The sequence below is a fragment of the Ammospiza nelsoni genome, chromosome 2 (assembly GCF_027579445.1).
Source record: "Ammospiza nelsoni isolate bAmmNel1 chromosome 2, bAmmNel1.pri, whole genome shotgun sequence".
Lineage (NCBI taxonomy): Eukaryota > Metazoa > Chordata > Aves > Passeriformes > Passerellidae > Ammospiza > Ammospiza nelsoni.
This window is the reverse complement of record NC_080634.1, coordinates 110,451,341-110,457,863: the sequence shown is the minus strand read 5'-3', so window position 1 is coordinate 110,457,863 and position 6,523 is coordinate 110,451,341.

The following is a 6,523-nucleotide window of genomic DNA, read 5'->3' as shown; positions in this document are numbered from 1 at the left end:
ATCTGGGACTGGGTTTAATTTTCATGCTAGTCAAAGTGATTTTTCTTCAATCTATCATATACTGTATTTGACATACAGCTTTTCCCTTAATCAGTAATTGACTGATACATGCTTTGTGCTCTAGTGAAGGTAGATTTAATACACTGAACATCACAATGAGCTATTTTTTTCTTTTGAATGACAAATTTAATTTTTGTATGATGTACTGTACTATTTTTTCTACTAATTTCACATTCTTCACCAGCTCTTTGGTCCATCATTTCATAACTAATGTTTTCCTTCAAGTGAACAAGGATACTGAAAACATCAAAGGTGCCTTGACATCTCTCAATAGACCATGACAGCCTCTTTCATTCTCCATATTTCTTAATGTGGAGACATCCAGAAAAGGAAGAAACAGAGAACTGTGGTAAACAGACTTAGGAAAATGAACCACTGTTTTTTCAGTGATTTTAAGAGTGGAATTTCACTGTCCAGATTAAGTGGACTAGGGGGTTGAGCAATTTACCTGGCCAGCTAGTGGAGAGACACACATGTTAAAGGAAAATTTAAGCCACCTTCCACAAGAGAGTTTTAATTTAGTTTCTTTGTCTAAAACTGATTTTTTAAGTAAAAATGCTTTTTCCGGTTTCATTTTGAATCTTGGTTTATGATTTTGGGGTTTTTGCCTTTTGAAAACAAAGCATTTTGGTGGGAAAAAAAACTCACTTAAAATAGATCTAGGGAAAAGTCTTAGTAAATATCCATTATTTTCTCAATTGTCTAAAAAATTATCACCTTATTTGCTTTGCATTCAATTCTGTTAAGAAATGAAGTTCTGAGACTTCTCAATGCAAAACTTTTTTGGCTGTATTTCTGATTGCAAGCTTCCCTTCCCTTTTATTTTCCCTACTTCTTGTATGACTGACAGAAGCCAAATGAAACTCTTTTACTGGCTGTCTTAATATGAATAACAAAGCAACTGGAGCTGTGAAGCACCACTTCTTGGCTAAAAACAAGTGGTGAGTGTACAGTGTGGAGGAGGGAGAAAGAGGAAAGGGAACTGCTAGGTCTCAATTTTCTTTTTTTTAAATGTCAAACATGCATGAAGTTTGTCTGACAGAAGAGGAGATTACAAAAAATGGATGTAAAACACTTTATAGATTCTCAGGGTATCAAAAAAAATGCCAGACAGGGTTTTAAAAAAACCCCAGTTGGATGGCTGTCCTTTCCCTCATTTAGGAGAAAGATCTGAACAATTTGCTTTGAAGGCAGCACAAAGACTATGACAGAAATTCTGCCATATTATTATAATGAAATAGCCTTGCTAGATTAGTAATAGGATAGCCCTCAACAATCAGCCCTCCCGTTCCTCATCTGCATTTCTTCTAAGGGCAATACAGAGAGAGAGGAAATGCAAGGGGACAGAAGGGCTGGAGTTCAGGGAGAGGGAACTGCAGGAATGCTGCCGGAGGACAGACCTGGTGCCTTTGTCAAAGGACAAATGGACCACAGGAAGGCAAAAAAAAAAGCTTGAGGGAGCACAGCACTGGGATGGTCACACCTGGAACAGCAGCAAAACTTCCAGGCTTGGCTGTTCTTCTCATTAGCAGGAAACCTAGAACCACAGAACGGATGCTGGTGGGGGGAAATGGTTATCTAGGTGACCTTCACGTTAACCAAAGCAATCAAAGAGCACAGCAATATATCCCTTTTTTCAAATGTTGAGTTTTGTCATTAATTTTAATTAGATTAGCTCTAACTCTACAGTTAGAAGCACTCTCTTAATATAGGAGAGTAGAATGAACCAGCTTGCTCTCTTTAAATACTTTGTCATTTAGAGTACTAGGAGAAAAAAAAACAAAACAAAACACAAAACAAAACAAACACGAATGTCACATTACAAATGCAATGAAGAAACAGCAACATCAATTCAGCCAATGAAAAATACATTTCTGTTGATGCTCGAGGGCATATGAAAAGTGTTAAAATATATGAGTGAGGAAATGCACTCAGTCAGATGTACAAATGACAACAATTTGGGGAAAGATTCAAAACATTGTGAAAGAAATTCCAACAGGCATCAACAAGCAGAACAAATATACTTTCCCAGATATGATGTTTGGGAGGTTGCACAGTAGCTCATTCGGCCATATGAGGTGGCAATATATCAGGAGATAATGTTCCTATAACCCCAGCCTCTGCAGAAAAGAAAAAAAAAAAAGAAAAGAAATGAAAAGGATATTGAAATTTGCAACAATGATGCTCCTCTTCTTAGTTTTGGATGAATCAGTCACATTGAATTTTCTGTTTGTCACTAGCTTAACCATATATTTCCCCTTGGTACGAGTGTACCACCTGGTGCAAAGAGTAGTTTCTACTCACCTTTTTTATTTTCTTTGATATGTCATATTCTGTTTCATCACAGTTTTCAAAACACATTTTGTTTTCTTGCATGGACATAAAACTATTTTCCATTCCTACTAAGATAAACTTTTCACATGCTTTTTCAGTATCTGGCTCATTTTTTTCATAGTGACTGTGCATTTTGTGTCATAGCCAATACTAAACCACCCAAGGCTTTCTCCTGCCACATAGTGACAGGTTCACTGTGGATAAGGGAAATGCAGCAGCTCTTAGGTGGTGCTGTACTTCCCAGTTTGGGTGCTATTTGGCTTTGGAGTCTAATTTAAAACCAAGCATGTTAGCAGCAGTGACCTCAGCCCATGCATAATTCAGATTCTACCCCACTCCAGAGAAAAAGAACTCAGCTGCTGCCTCAGTGCTCCTGATATTATCACAGGGTCTTGTGCTGAGATACTATGCAGAATAGAAGTCCCACAGAAACCAACATCCTGCTTGCTTGGATCCTTTTTTAAAGGTTGCAAGGCTGGAACCCTCTCAGGGGACCTCTGTCACACAGCTTTTCCTATTGAGTTTGCAAAAACCTGATAATAGAGGCAGCTCTGGGAGAGGGCTTTGACTGCTTGCTACTGCTCTCCTGTAAGAGTCGTGTTCGTGACAGAACAGGGAAAAGCTTGAATCCCTCATGTTTCCCTATGCATTGTCCATCATATTCAGGCCAATTCCTTAAGCTCTTTGACTTGAAAGGACCCTTGGCAAGGTGTGTGACCTTAGGATGGCATGAAGAGCAACTCTCCACAAATCTGCAGGTGGCACTGAGCCAGAGGAGGAGCAGCCAAAGCACTGGGATTCTGAAGGAGCTGCTCAGGCTGCAGTAATGGTCCGGCAGGAACCTCACAAAGGTCAAGGATGCAAATCCAAACGTTGCACCTCAGAGAGGATTATACCACACACCAGTACAGGCTGGGGTATGAACAGCTGGGATCAGCTCTGAATGAAAATGACCTAGTGATCAAGACAGGCAGTGAGGGGAACAAGCACCACCAATGTCATTAATTTTAAAGCTCTTGCCCTTGTAACAAAGACAGCCGACAGCATCCTGGCTTGCCTTGGTAAAAAAGCAGCCTGCAGGTCCAGGAATGTGATTCACCACTTCTATTCAGGATTTGTAAGACCATTTCTGGAGAGCTCTGTCCAAAATTTTGGCTGCCCAGTGCAGGAAAGGTACAGTCATGCTGAACGAGTCCTGCTGATGGCAATGAGGATGGTCAGAGCAATCTATATAAAAAAAGCTGAGAGAGGTGGGATCGTTGAACCTGGAGAAGTAAAGGCTTAAGATCATCTCACTATTTCCTGACCTGAAGACACAAAAATGGTGTTGCCAGACACATGAACTAGTACAACAGTAATAGTAGTAGCAGCTCACTTTCTTAACATCTTTATGTATCTTGGAAAAATAGTACTCATTGGAAATGCTTTAAATTAGAATTGTTCCATTTCAAGTTGTATGGAGATTAATACATTGCACTTTGAAAGATATTGTTGCTCCAAAGTGTGGCACTTAGAAGTGAGGGAATGACAAGATTTAGACGGATTTAATTCAGCTGCTTCTACATGTGCTCTGACTAATGTAAATGGTGGCATGCTAATTAATACATGAGCATGAGCTATGTTTCCCAAGGATCCCTGCCTCTCCAAGGAAATGAAGCAGACAGTAGAGCTTAGAACCTTTACTATAAATTCATTGAATTTTTATCTCTATACTGACTTTTTATTGAATACAACAGTATTAATTATCTTGAAATACTTTGATGGTTTTCCTGACTTTAGCATGTGTCTTCTCATAAACAGTAATTGTCATGGTCATACTTTCTGGAAAAAAAATCCCTTCACCAGGAATTCTGCTCCTGCAAGCTGAGAAACCTCAGAGAAAAATGAAAAAAATAATTATCTGATTTGCTTCTCCTGTGTTTTGCTGCTTTGAAATATGGTTTGGACATTGTTTATCAACTGGTCAGTGTTTCATTGGTTTCATGTAAATTGTTCTAACTTAATGACCAATCACTGTCAAGCTGTGTCAGACTCTGAGGAGTCACAAATTCTCGTTATCATTCTTTGTAGCCTTCTGTCTATATCCTTTCTCTATTCTTTAGAATAGTTTAGTATAGCATTCTTTTATATAATATAATATCATAAAATAATAAATTAACCTTCTAAGAACATGGAGTCAGATTCATCATTTCCTCCTCCAACGGGGGACCCAGAAAATCCACACAGTAATGAACATCTCTGTTAGGTTTAGAGATGGTGTATTTTTCCCTATTTCCTGAGAGAGATTCCATGTACAGACTTACTGAGATTCATTGGAACTGCCCACTGATGGTAAGAATGGGCAGTGCTTTGCACCTGGTATTTGGAAATATTCAACAAGCTTTTAATATCTTACATGTTAGAAACATCCTTGTAACTGATTTCATTTTCCAGTTTGAGCTCCGAAAATGAAACCAGGTAAGTCATTCAGACATTTCAAAAAGTAACTTATTCGTACAGATGAGAGGCACACTGTGTGAAATTGCACTGAACCACAACTTATGTAATCAGCAAAGGTCAGGTCTTCCTGGGGACACAGAGGAGATCCTTATCACTTCAACTAACAGCTTCAGTGGCTGCTCCTTCTCTGGACTGACCACCCAGGGGGGCAGGGCTGACTTTTGCAGTTGATTTCACATCCATTGACCATAGGAAAAGAGATAGTCACAGTACTTAAGTCAAATTTCTGAAGCAATGGTGCTTGTTACTTTGTTATGAACTCTGCTACTTTGGCTTTCTCGCTTCTTCTCCCATTTTGCCTCTATCACTTAACCTTCCTTGTACATTTATACTGCCCCTGCCTTCTTTCCAGCCCTCCCTGCCCTTTGTGATGCCCAGGCTTTCCTAACCCTTGAACCCCCAATGCTGGAAGGTGGCACCATGTGGGCTGTTTATAGTAAGATCTGTGAGCAGTGTCTTTGAGGCAGGCTGACATGTCCCTGCTCCTTTTTGCTCCCAGAGTGGCTCCAGCACTCTCTGAGGTACTTTGGGAACAGTGGGAGGCCAGAAGGTGGAGGCTGGAGCCTGCCCAAGCGTCCATTTGCTGATACATCATTTATTCAGACAGAGAAGCTGTAAATGGATTCCACACACTCACCTCAGATGAATTCTTTGGAGACTGTGAGATACTAAAACATCTCCCTAGAGCACAGTACACTGTACTGAGCTGTGCAGGCTGTGCTTGGGTTTGTTTTTGGGGCAGGCTATATGTCAACCTTCTGCTTCTCACTGAGTAAAGTGCTGAAATCTTTGGGATTTTTTTTTTTTGTAGATGGTGAAAACGTCTATTTTTCAGACTACATTTGACTGAATTTTAGCTGTAACTCTTAAACAAGAAAATCAGCCTGAGGCAGGTATCTGGTATAGGCAACTCCAGCACAAACAGCAATAGTTTAATTAAATAAAAAATATTTTTATAAAAATAAAAAACTGAGTTTTTACTGCCAGAAAGTACTGGCAACATTAATTATAGGTGCAAGTGTTATTTCTGTATATTATATCACAAGTTTTCACATATTCTAGCAAGGTGTTTACTTTTTCTCTTCCTTTTATTTGAATTACTAGATCAGAACCATGATTCTACACTTCATGTGGTTTTGAAGTCTTTAGCTTGGCACATCTACGTTCTTTATAAATTATTGTTTAACTCCTTTCTTTCTATTTTTTTTTTAATTATTTTTGCTACGTTCTTCTAATACTTAACACTTTATGTTTTGGATGTAATAGAAACATGACTCCAACAAAGAAATTGTTTAACATATGTGTCTGGTACATACCTAGCGAAGTAAGACCACACCTTAAACAAATCCAAAAACCAACAAACGCCACAAAATTCCACCTCCAAATTTCTAATTTATTTCCACGCTCTAGCAGCAACAGCTCAAGGAAATGAGTTTCTTTTTCAGAATTAATGACAGACTGGTGGTAGCTGAATTCACAGATACCTATGGCCAAGAGCCCATTAGAAATAAACCAAACTTCTGCTAACATTCGGAGTATTATATGCACTGTGATACACCTGCTATGGAATCAGGGTACTGAGCTTTGGGGGTTGTGCTTCTAGCAGAGGAGACGTCTAAATGAAAAAGAG